The sequence below is a fragment of the Protomyctophum parallelum genome (genome assembly GCF_964188405.1).
Source record: "Protomyctophum parallelum genome assembly, chromosome: 16".
Lineage (NCBI taxonomy): Eukaryota > Metazoa > Chordata > Actinopteri > Myctophiformes > Myctophidae > Protomyctophum > Protomyctophum parallelum.
Window position 1 is genome coordinate 29,595,530 of NC_139711.1, and position 12,953 is coordinate 29,608,482.

At 40.6% G+C, this 12,953-nt stretch overlaps 1 long non-coding RNA gene across 1 annotated transcript; it reads right to left on the bottom strand.

Annotated features, from left to right (window-relative positions):
• Positions 1-664: 664 nt before the first annotated feature.
• Positions 665-7,650, bottom strand: LOC310873064. Its single transcript, XR_014570450.1, has 4 exons — positions 7,491-7,650; positions 4,938-5,041; positions 3,813-3,889; positions 665-781 (listed from the first exon to the last, which is right to left on the bottom strand). It is a non-coding gene; the product is annotated as an uncharacterized lncRNA (long non-coding RNA).
• Positions 7,651-12,953: the final 5,303 nt, after the last annotated feature.

Here is a 12,953-nt window from a genome sequence, read left to right on the forward strand (position 1 = left end):
TATAGTAAGAACCAGAGGTCACCCAACCCGTTTAAAGTAGCCAGCATGGCTGTGGCAGGTCATGGAGTCGACATGAGAAGGACACTCGATATGGTTAGCTTTATTCTACAGTATAGGCCTACGTAACGTACACACACATTCACGCTGTAAGGTTGTCACTCGTGATAACATACAATTTGGCCTGTAAATAATGTGACTGCTATTTAAGGGCCAGGCAACACCCATATAATTCTATTATAATCAGGCTTCAAAACAAGAATTTAGCACATTATGTGAATAATACGGAGGAGGGGAAAAAAAGAGGGGGACAGAAAACTGTTTAAAATAGGTGACGTGTGAATCACCTGTTTAGGGGGGGGGGGGGGGGGGGGGGGGGTTGTGACAGTACTGTAAACCAAACAACCTCAAATAATGACTGAACAGGTGACAAACTGAAAATAAAGTTTTATTTTCAGTTTGTCACCTGTTATTATTTTAGGTTGTGATCCATGATATTTAAACTAATAAATTAAATGATGGATCATTCATGAAATGGCCAGGGAAACAGGTTTTATTTTTAACGTAATAGTTTTTCAATGTAAAGCACAGTATGTAAAAATACAACCTTAAAATCATAATAACAGTGGAATTATGGGATTGAAATAACATCACACTGCAAAACCTATATAATACACAATAACATCTTTATTATATATACAGAATTAGGTGTTATGCGAGGGTTCAAGACTCATTGAAAACAGAAACAATCCGATGCATCCTTCAGGTAAGATGGATTCCCTCCCTGTAAAGGAAAAGACATTCAATAAAAAGTTGTTCCTCACAGAATAAAAATCACACCTGTGTGAAGTGAGGGGCACTAATATATTAAAGTCTAACTCATGTTGATTAGGTGATGTAAAACAAACGGTGCCAACACAAACATTAAACGCCATTAAAGGTTTCATGACATTAATTTATTTAGGTTTCATGACCTCAATTACACCCAAAAAAACCTGAACTTTGAACATTCAGTGGATTTTCTGTGGTCTGGAATTCTCTGGGGTTTGGAATCCTTTTGAGCTGCAATGAAAACAGGCAAATCAGTGACATCTGCTGGCAAATCCCATTGACAATGACATATGGGATTTGCAAGCTGTGACATCACAAACAGCAGGGAAATCAGAGCACTTGTTTGAGCCAGAAAACCCCAGACCACAGAAAATTTACTGAATGTTAAAAGTTCATGTTTTTTGGGTGCAATTGAGCTCAGAAAACCAAAAAAAATAAGCCAAACCAATTAAGAATTACCAAAACATAATGTCACAATCACTTTAACAATATGACAATATGACGTAAACAACACATTATGACGTACATTGTCAATGCGTTTACTAAACAAACTTTGAACTAAAGACAAACATTAAACCTGTGTGTGCCCCTCAAAAATAAGAAAACATGCCATTCCTTGATTCAGTTCATCTATTTGATTTGGGTGTCGTCCTCTCCTCAACAGCACTATCATTCCACAGTCACACCCACATCAACACCACCATCTGCCTACTTCCACCTCAGAAATATCAACCGTCTCCACCCCCGGCTCACTCACTCCCAACAGTGCCGCAATTCTGGTTCACTCTCTCGTCACCTCCCACTTGGATTATAGCAATTCCCTTCTTTTTGGTCTTCCCCACAAACTCCTCCATAAGCTCCAACTGGTCCAGAACGCTGCAGCATGCATCATCACCAGAACCCCTGTCACATCACCCCTGTTTTACAGCAACTCCACTGGCTTCCCATCAAAAACTGCAGTATTGACTATAAAATCCTTATACATTCAAGGCCATCCATAACCACGCCCCCCATACCTGTCCGACCTTATTCACGTCAATATTCCCACCTGCCTCCTCCATCACTCTGAAAGTCCTTCCAGCCAATCTGTCCACCATGGGGTCAAGAGCTTTCAGCCGCTCTTCCCCTCAAAACTCAATCACCAGATTTCAAATGCACCTAAAAGCCCACCTGTTTCGGCAGGCTTATGGGTTATGGCAGACCTCTGTTTTGTTCTGCAAGCTGTACCATATTTTCTGTTTTTGCTTTTAACTGTGTATTGTATTAACTGTTTTTAACTTGTTGTACGGCGACCTTGAGTTCCCTGAAAGGCGCATTATAAATAAAATTTATTATTATTATTTCCTTGCTAAAGCCTTTACAGGACAGTATAGATAGCACCATCAAACGTAGACTAGAAAGTGGAACTGGATAGGCCACACCCTTAGAAAGGACACAGAAAACATCACAAGGCAGGCCCTGGACTACAATCCACAGGGGAAGAGGAAACAGGGTAGGCCAAGAAACACCTGGAGACGTTCCACTCTCCAGGATCTAAAGGACATTGGAATGAGCTGGCAGGAAGCAAAAGCGCAGGCCCAGAAGAGAGAGATGGAGAGCTCTGGTGGACGCCCTATGCCCCTCGACGGGGTAAAGAGGTTTAAGTCAAGTAAGTCAAAACCTTTACAAGGCATTTCCCCGCGCCCCATTAGCACACTTTGTATTGTGGTGGTGCCGGGTGAGGATAGAAATAAATATGAAGCCATTTTACCATCTACTCTGTTAGCCAGGAAACTGATTCTTCAGACGTGGAAATCTGAAAATCTTCCAATGTTGTGGTTAAAGGAGTTGAAAGGTGTGTTTCATTGAAGGATTCATTCTGTCAAATAGGGAGCCCCTATTCTAGAAGATCTAGTCGCCTGCTTGAAGAGTAAAAGTGAGTGGTACTATACTGACCTCTAGTGTCAGTTGTCTATACCAGTTAGATTGAGATGCGATTGCTCATAGTATTGTTCATGCAACCTTCTTAATATGACACTGATCAGTCGTTTGTTATAATTAAGTGTTTAATCTTAATTATAGTGTTATAGTTTTAAACAACAAACTCTTTATCATTACAAAAACCTACAGTGAAAAAAAGGGGGGGAAAAAATAGTGTACACATTTATGTACATTAGTACCAGGGCATGATTTTCAGGGAGGCCCCTCAAAACAATTGCATGCCCTGTGGCCACAGCTTCACTAGTGTCTTTTTTTTTTAGATTCTGAATTCTTAACTACCCATCTTTAAATAATTGCATGCCCTGTGGCCACAGCTTCACTGGTATTCTTTGAGATTCTGAATTCTTAACTACCCATCTTTAAACCAATCCAGTAACTCTGATTGGTGCAGGGGTGACTGGGTGAGCATGGGCATTTCTTTATTTCACTGCAGAAAGTCTAAATATTACAATTTTAATACTCCTTAGATTATGGACTAAAACCTTGTATGGCCGTCCTGCCCTGGCATTTGGCCTTTGTGCCCTCCCTAAAATGATGAAATTCCAGGCCTGAATCCGCCTGATTAGTACACTCTCAGAGTGAAAAGGTAGTGTCTACATTACTATAGTGTTTGTTCAGTATGAAGGGTCTCTCCATCTCTTTAACAGCTTCACTTTTATAATATTCCATTTCCAATTTTGTCTGCTAATTTCTTAGTGTCAACACTTCTAATTTAACTTGTTTATCATGTATCCTGTATGAGTTCTCTCCCCTGAATAGATACAATTGGTATCCCCAACTGAATTTTTTCCCCCTGTTTATTAAAGAGCTGGAGAGACAGGGAGACTCTTTTTACAGAGTAAACACTCTGTAGCAACAATTACTGGATTACCAGAATATAGAGCTACAAATTTAACCCTTATTCTAACAACAAAGATCAATTACTGCACCTTTAAATGAACACGTGATTTTACAGTGATAAGCACATAAAGGATTGAAACCTTTAAGCTGTCAGTCAAACTCACACAGTGGTGTTGGGGTTTCACTCAAGTCCATTCCTGACTTTGTACTCATGTACGTCTGTGCTGTGCTGCTTGAAGAGCTATGGATATGGAACAAATGGAAGAAAAAAAAACCGAAGAAAAACAATGAATGAAATTTTACCTTCAGTGAACTCTCACCTCCATTGACACAAGTACGTATTATTGTTAATTATCATTACTGTAGATCATTATCATTTGGATGATTTTAATAGAATAATCCATTTTCAAAAATAGCAAATTTACAATATATATATATAATTGCTAAGAAAAGAATGGCTTATTTGCAGCCCTAGTGTACACTTTAGCCTTAGAACAATTGAATAATAGTAGGAATAAAGCTTTAGTTATAATTAATTGCAGATGCAATCGGTTGACAGTTTGTAGATCTGTTCTTTTTGGCAAGTAACGCATCATACTGTACATTGGAGTATAAATGTGGTTTAATAGCAGCCAAATGTGTCCATCAGGTCCAGAAACACTGCATCACCCAGTATATTAAATGTATGAATTTATACGTTTATATTAATTTATTAAAAGACAACATGAAACTCATGGCAGACATTCATCTGTTTTCAATCAATAGGACATACTGCATACAGCGACTTCCTTGATAATTAGAGACACTAGCGTAGCTTATAGTGGCTATTTTCGATGAAAGATATTTGGTAAAAAAAAGGTGGGGGCCTAAGAAGGCACTCTGTCAGGTCATGACAACGTTTCTATCTTTTCCCTTTGTTAATTAAACAAAAGGCTCCAACTGCCCGAGCTGCTCTATTGTAGAGACTCGATTGCGGCTTGGTGAAACCCTCTTCATTCCAGAGTAGACCCTTGAGGGACTCCAGTCAATTAAGTATATACTGTAGGGTTTAAGTAGTTATGGGCAGTCTACACCAAGAATGAGAACCATAACGATAATTATGTTAACATCCATTGACAAACGATAAGGTTCTTTCAACTATTACAATTTACAACCCTGTGTAAATTGTGATGGATTTCAATTGGCTGTCAGCGTTCCCATCATTAATCGAAAACGCTCCAACTTCCCCAAGGGCTCTATAGTTTGGTGCACTGCTTTCTGTATTGTTGTGATCATGTGGGTGAGATTACCAGGCCCCAGAGAACAGCAGATGCCCCAAAGGTCAGGCCCACTCGCAGCCAATTAGGGTTGTTAACGTCTGTCTTGGAGGCTGTGAACGCAGACCTGGTTCCAACTGCAAAATGCAAAGAGAAGAATGCATGAAGTATTTTGCGCATGCACGTCTTGCACTCTCGTCTCTCCACCATTTGAATAAGTTTTGAAAGTCAGGAGTGTTCAACAACAACAACGTGTGTTCATTTTAAACCCAGGTCCCTGCTGTTCTACATACAGCCAACCAGTTGAAAGAAATTGCAGCTTGAGGATTGATTATGCTTTTATGAAATATCCAAGAACATCTGGGTTTAATGGAAGATGCTTCTGATCACTTTACAATGTAAGCAATATTACAGAACATGTATTCTATTGCTAATACTACTTGCTTCCAAGTGCTTCCAAACTCCAATACTTAGAAAAAGAATCACATGCAGAGAATTTCTGTACAGAAAGTAGCTCATATAACATGTCTACTACGGTGGATTTTTATGAAACAAAAGCTTGGCAGATAGAAAGAGGATAATTCAAGTTTGGAATAGAGCTGCAATGTTGGTGAGTTTAACGTTGTTTAATACAAGCAGATCGCAAAAGCAAATTGGATGAGGGGGGTCGGGGACACTGGGGAGTCAATGGTAGTCTGGCTCGGCTGATTCGGTCTGGCTTATTAGCCAGGCTAAATGGAGGGTATTGCAACTAGATTCATCCCATTATTTAAAAATCTAAAATTGCAAATTGCGGCTAAGTGTAACTCTGAGAGTTAGCCTTGGTACTTTATCAGTTTTGATGTTTGCATATCATACGAAAGTTAAAAGTTAGACTCAGATAGTCTTGATCCAAGGTAGCCCCTTTCGGGACCCTACGTAAAACTTTTTTGATATTTTGTTGAGTTTTACGTTGGGTCCCTGCTCGCTACTGTATTTTCGTATGGAAATTCCTAAATGCGGATGTGGAGATTCTCTCTAAAATAGGCCCCGCGGCATGTGACGCCATTATTTTCCTTGAGTTATTCTGAATTCGGTAACTTTAAGTAGCTATACATCCCGGTGCGAATATCTCCTGTGGCGCGGAAGCCGTTAAGTATTTTTAATCTTTGTTTGACCGATTTGGTCGCTTTATTTCTTCTTGTTTGTTTACCGTTTATTGTACCGCCTCCCGGTGTGCGGTTGGCTTGTGAGGCTACGTCCCTGCCTCTGATCTGCTGTGTCATAGCTATAGCGCCACTAGCTAGCCAGATAGGCGGTACAATGAGGTGTCAATAAACAAGAAGAATCCAAGCTTCCAAATCGGGCAAACATATATTAAAAATACTTAACGGCTTCCGCGCCACAGGAGATATTCGCAAAGGTATGTATGTGTACTTATACTTTACATATTCAGAAAGCCTCATACTGAAGAATATCGTCAAAGACCGCGGGGAGGCGTTTTAACATGTAAACATTAGCCAGTAAATGTTTTAATCAGGTGGCATGGACGACGAGGAACAGGACCCAATGCACTGGGTCGAACAAATGTCAGAAACTTCAGTAGCATTTGGGTTCTGCTTGGAGGGCTAGATCCAAGGTAGCCCAAACATTTAGAATCTCGTAGAGGGTTTTTTTCGATTCTGACGAATCTCTCTACGAGAGTCTAAAACACAACCCCCCCCTTTACCGTCGAAAGTTGAACGTTTGTGCCTCAAAATCACTCTTACCTTGTACAAATGCAAAATCTAAGCTGCTTTTAATGTTGCCCCACTTGTTTGTGAGGTGTACGGATTCAGATTAAACACGGAACATGCTTATTTTTCAATAAAAAAGCTATTTTAATCCACTCTGTCTCGGAATCTGGCGGCCATCTTGCTTTTCTCTCCATTGTAAATGCGCAAGAGAACCCTGGCCGCTAGGGGCGCGGGCAATATTCTGTTGCGCCGTTTACCGCATTTACAATGGAGGATTCAGAAACAGAGTGGATTAAAATAGCTTTTTTATTGAAAAATAAGCATGTTCCGTATTTAATCTGAATCCGTACACCTCACAAACAAGTGGGGCAACATTAAAAGCAGCTTAGATTTTGCATTTGTACAAGGTAAGAGTGATTTTGAGGCACAAACGTTCAACTTTCGACGGTAAAGGGGGGGGTTGTGTTTTAGACTCTCGTAGAGAGATTCGTCAGAATCGAAAAAAACCCTCTACGAGATTCTAAATGTTTGGGCTAGATCCAAGGCTAAAATAAATGTTATCTGGTTCCCATTCATTTAGAATGGGAACAAACAAAACAAACAAACAGCTTGAAATGAAAAGTCTTGCCTGCTGTAGGTAAGCTGGCTGGGTCACAACAGCCCTAATAGTAATAGCATTATTACAAATTAACCAACCATGCCAAAATAAATTCTTCGACAACAATTGGGTAATGATGATGCTATGCTAAGCTAAGGTCAGAGCAGCAGGCAGACGTCATCAACAGCAGGGATTTCACGGCACAATGATATAAAACGCTCGAGACAAATTGTGACGTGGTAAAAATACTATATTCTAAACAAGTAATCTTACCTCTGCTCGTCCATACAGCTCTAGACAATAGTAATCTGTTGAAAGACATTTTAACTGCCGTGTGTCTACTCTGCACCCTATCTGTGGACCTGGGATCGATTAGTCTCCCTTCCTCTCTGGCGCAGTCAGACCTGTTTAAAGATTGTCGAATGTCGATCAGGAGATTGCGTGTGTGTGTGTGTGTGTGTGTGTGTGTGTGTGTGTGTGTGTGTGTGTGTGTGTGTGTGTGTGTGTGTGTGTGTGTGTGTGTGTGTGTGTGTGTGTGTGTGTGTGTGCGTGCGTGCGTGATTTCCCAAAAGTTAACTGATCTGAACCTGTTCCTCTCCGACGCTGATGTGCATCACTTCAATGTCCACAACTGCAGTTATGATATTTAGCGTGGTGACATCTCCTTGCACCAGCCATCCAATGATCCAAATACACTTTCCAGTGCAACTATAGTCCTTCATTCAGTCTCTCCATTTTTCCTGTGACCATATTCCAATATTGGTCTCCGCCAATTAGGACTCCTAATTCCACTGCATCCATCCCTATGATGGGTACATCTGCTATGGGCATTCCTTTTGCAGTTTTGCTTCCAAGTCCCTCCTTATCTTTCCGTTTGGCCTTTTTTTTTTTTTTTTTTTTGATTGAAATATTTATTAACAGTTTGTAGAATTTACAGTACATTTTAAGCACAAACTCAATACAAAGACTGTCAACTGTGAGTGGACGACCCAATTAAGCATTACACTTGTTTACAACAGGGTCCACATTGTTCAATTCATCAAAACATTTAAAGACATACAAACATTTAGAGTCATACAAATAGACATTTCTATGTAGCTAAAGAACAGAACAGTAATTCATCATAATGGGAAGCAAAAAAGGGAAAAGATACAATATACAGTGAGGGAAAATGGGGTTCATAGAAGAGCTCAACGTGGGTGTTTCCAATAAATGGACATCAATGCTTTGATTGTTCTTAATATTTCTCAAACGAGCCTTCACTTTCCTGCACGTAATTCTCTGGGGTGTAAAATAGATTGTGTAATTAAATAGATTGTGTAATTTACATATAATAGGCCACTGGTTCCCAAACATTGCTGTGTATGTGTAAATACAATTGTTGCTATTATATTATTATTATTATATTGCATTATTTATGTACATATATGTACATAAATATATATTTATATACAGTTTGCGTAATGCAATCACATCTGTTGCCCTTTTAACTGGAGTCAGATTTAACAGTTTTGTGGGCATTCATTATTAGATATTTGCGCCCAAAACGACTGGTAAGCATTTTAATGGCATTGTCATAATTCTGGTCTGATAAAGCCAATCCCGCGACTACATAGCCGCTGTGCCACTTAAGAATGACTTTAAATATGTGAATTTATCAGACTTACTGAGACTCGTGTTTTTGCTGTCTCAAATTGACTCCAAAAGCTTTGCCATTGACTCACATCTCCAGTGAACTTCTCCATGGTCAGTTTAGGCAATTTGACGGACTGTTGTCTTGGCACTGTATTTCCCGAGGCTGTGGATGCGATTTCTCCTTCCTCATTTCTCCTCAGTCGTTTTCTTGTAATGCTGATTCTAATCCTTTCTTTCTTTCTTTGCTTATAGGTGTCCCTCCCCATAGACATATATGTCCCTCCCTCCCAAACGTATTCCAAACAGGCACCAGAGACAAGGTGATGACACCAGACAGAGGGCAACACAACAGTGAAGAGTTTGACACATCCAGTGTTGCCGTTCAAGTGCCCACATGCCCAAGTGCCCAGTCATCCAAACAATATGGTGCCCAGATGTAAGTGGTGCCCACGTGTTGTATTCCGTGGAACAGCCTCCTTTCTTCGTTATAGTCCTGGAGTGGACTATGCAGTTATAGACTACTAGATGACATCTGACCACATGGAGCACAGGTGCACCTGACCAGAGTGGAGACGAGAGTGACTCTCTCTCGTCTACACTCTGGTCATCTCCCTGGCACAGTCAGTGGCAGGCCTGTTTAAAGAGTGTTGAATGTCGATCAGGAGATTTATTTATTACTTGCGCAAGCAGAGAGCGCAAGTACTGTAATCGGCTGTGTATGTCGGTCGTATGTCGGTGTTGTCCGACGGCCAATCAGGGATTGGCTGATGACATAACTGTTAACTTGTGTTGCTCTCTATTGTACACTTTACGACAGTTCTCTATAGTTTCCTTTACGGCAACGGACACTAGGACATATACGCATGCGCAGTGGGAGCAGGTATTCAGATGTGAATTGTGGAGGGAATCAAAAGGTACAACATGGCGCTTCCAGATGCGGTGTTAGCCTTCAAGCTGTTAGACACGGCCTGCCTCGATGAAAAAGACAGACAACTAGCACTAACGGCGTGCCCCGACTTAAAGTTTGCATCGATGAAGTCGGCACTCAAGCGGATTTTTGGAGGGAAGACGGCGCCAGGATCGTCACGCGGGATACAACTAAACCAGGATGCAGCTTTCTTCACTGAACAACGACAAGGACAAGGACAAGGACAAGGAAGACGGAACACGACATTTCAACAAAGGAGTGAAAGGACATTGTTGCCGGGCACCAACCCATTGGATAAGTTCGGTAAACGGTCAAGATGTGCTGTGTGTCAAAGCACATTTCATTGGGCCAAGGACTGTCCCCACAAGAAGAACGAACAAGTAAGATTAACTGAAGACGAAAATGTAGATGAAGTTAACATCACGTTGTTGACAAATAACCCCATGTCTGACGCAGAGATTTTCATAACTGAATCAGTAGGATCCGCCATCATAGACACTGCATGCACTCGTACTGTATGTGGGGAGAAATGGCTTGACAGTTTTGTTAATGGTCTTAGTCAAGAGCAGGCAGACAAAATGATGAAGACAGAAAATTCCAGTTCCAGACCATTTCGTTTTGGAGATGGCAACTTGGTATATTCCACCAGAAAAGTGAAACTACCTGCTAAAATAGGACACACAAAATGTCACATTGAGGCAGAAGTGGTCAATGCTGACATTCCACTGTTACTGAGTAAATCTTCACTGAAGAAGGCAGGAACTGTTTTAGACATGGAGAATGACAGAGCAGTAATGTTTAAGCAGCAGATTCCTCTTGAGTTCACTAGCTCAGGACACTACTGTGTAGACATAAGAGACAAACAGGTCGATTTTGAAGGTGCAGTTTTATAGGTCGTGATACATAAATTGGCCTCGCTCTGCGCACATTCGTATTATGAAAGGCATATCGGCCCGTGTTGAACGCACTCGGCCCGTGTTGAACGCACACACATTTGGCATACCGCGTCCCTGAATATTTTAGCATTGTGGGAGTGTCCATATGTTAATTATTCTCGCTTTGCGCAATTTGCTATTAAGCCCCTTGACCTAAAGACACTCAGCGCATAACGATTAGACGTGGGTCTGACCACCTCATAAACGCAAAAAGCACTGTTTGATTTGACACTTGAGCGGCTCTGGAAGGCTGGTAGAGTGTTGCCATGTCTGTTTATTATAAGCGGCTTATTTTTCTGTAAAGTTGCTTTGTGTGGTTGCTTTTCTTGTTTCTAAAGTGGTTATTTGGGCTTTTCTCCTAATGTTGTTTAAACCAGTGATCGTCACACAGCACATTCCCATGTCAAGGATCCCCAGATGAATGCATTTGCCCAACTAAGGACAGCTAATCCAAAAATTAAATAAAAAGATTACTTTTGAAAATAGCAGATCTATACCAGCTCACAATGCATCACATTCATTCATTAAAACTATGAACTCTGACTGCAGGGGGATATATAATGATCATTATAACAATGTGCAAGAACATATTTAAAAAGAAGGAAGAACTTTATATTTGTGGACAATCAAAATATGTTTTTTTATTTTAATGTGGTGTCATTCAAATTAATCTGGATATGGCAGACTCACTATTTAGAAAATAAAAACATGGCACTTCATTTAAAATAGGTTACAGACCCCTGTTATATGCGCTTATTTTTATAGACCTATTTACTTGTTTCTATGAGACATGGCAGTTTTGCGTCATTTAAAAAAAATTGTTGAGATTAGAAACGGCCATAATTCTTTCATTTCTCAACCTTAAAAATAAATAAAAACATCTCCATAATCCGTGGGAAATGTGCTTTCATATGCTGTATCACACCCGATTCAAGTCTTCTTCAATAAAATGCTACGAGCGAACTCAGCGAAGACCATACCATGGGGCCACAGCATTACGCAGCACGCATTCAACTCATTCCTTCGTCGTGACTTGAATGAAATAAAATATAATAAACGTTATTTTACTGGTGTTTTTCAATAGAAACAAATAAAGAGCGTGTGTAGGCTACTGTGTGCAAGTGCAACAGACAACAGTGCATATACATGCATGCACTAGGCTATATTTCTTCCGTGTCGGGATGGTGATTGAGCTCTTCAAGTTCACAGCCCGTTTGTCTTTCAGAAAAAAACGTTGATATTAGCCTATAAACACTCATGGTTCTCTCATTTCTCAACCGTTTTATTAAATGTAAAAATCTCCATATTCCTTATGAATCTTGCTTTCATTCGCTGTATGGTACATGGTTCTATCGTTATCGAATTAATTAATTACGCATGGATTGGCAATTTGCCAATATGCTGCTATCTACTCGCAATTCCATTCCGATCTGAAAGGTGGGTCTGTTCTTTTGAGGCATAAAGGTGACAGCATGCAGTGCAATAGGAATAATTAACCCAAATGTGACAAAGGCATGTCATGTCTTCTATGGTGCCAGCCTGAAGAAATGTCATACCACGACCCCCAAAGTGCGCATTCCGTATGTGACATCAGCTGACTGGTAAAGAGAATAGTACGGACATGTTGATTGGGTACGTCTCAAACACGCCTTAAACACACCCATGACTAATTCAAGGCCGTTTTGCGCACTCCGCGGGGTGTCAAAAGCGCTTCTTAACATGCCCAAAATTGCAATATGACATACTACACGCCCCCAGATCATAATACTGTAATTAGATTAGTAATATAGAAGTAAGTAACATAGAAGTCCTAAATCGACCCCAAAGACAACACAACACAGCGAATGAAAGATGACGTGATACTTGCAGCGACAGCTGAAGATGAAGCCCTGACAGTGACAGAAAACATGTCTTCAGCCGAAAAGCGCAAGGTCCTTCTCAAGCTACACAAACAGTTTGGCCACACATCTGCAGACAGGCTGCAGAGGCTAATCCAGAGCTCGGGAAACAAAGACAAGGACTGCCTCACTATTTTGCAACAAATAGTGCATGATTGTGACATATGTCAGAGATACAGCAAAACTAAGCCGAAGCCAGCTGTTGGTCTGCCTCTAGCTTCAGAGTATAATGAAACAGTGGCGGTGGACCTGCACGAGTTGGAGCCAGGAGTATGGTATCTACATGTGATTGACCAATTCACACGCTTAAGCGCAGGAAGTATTGTGAAAACGAAGAAAG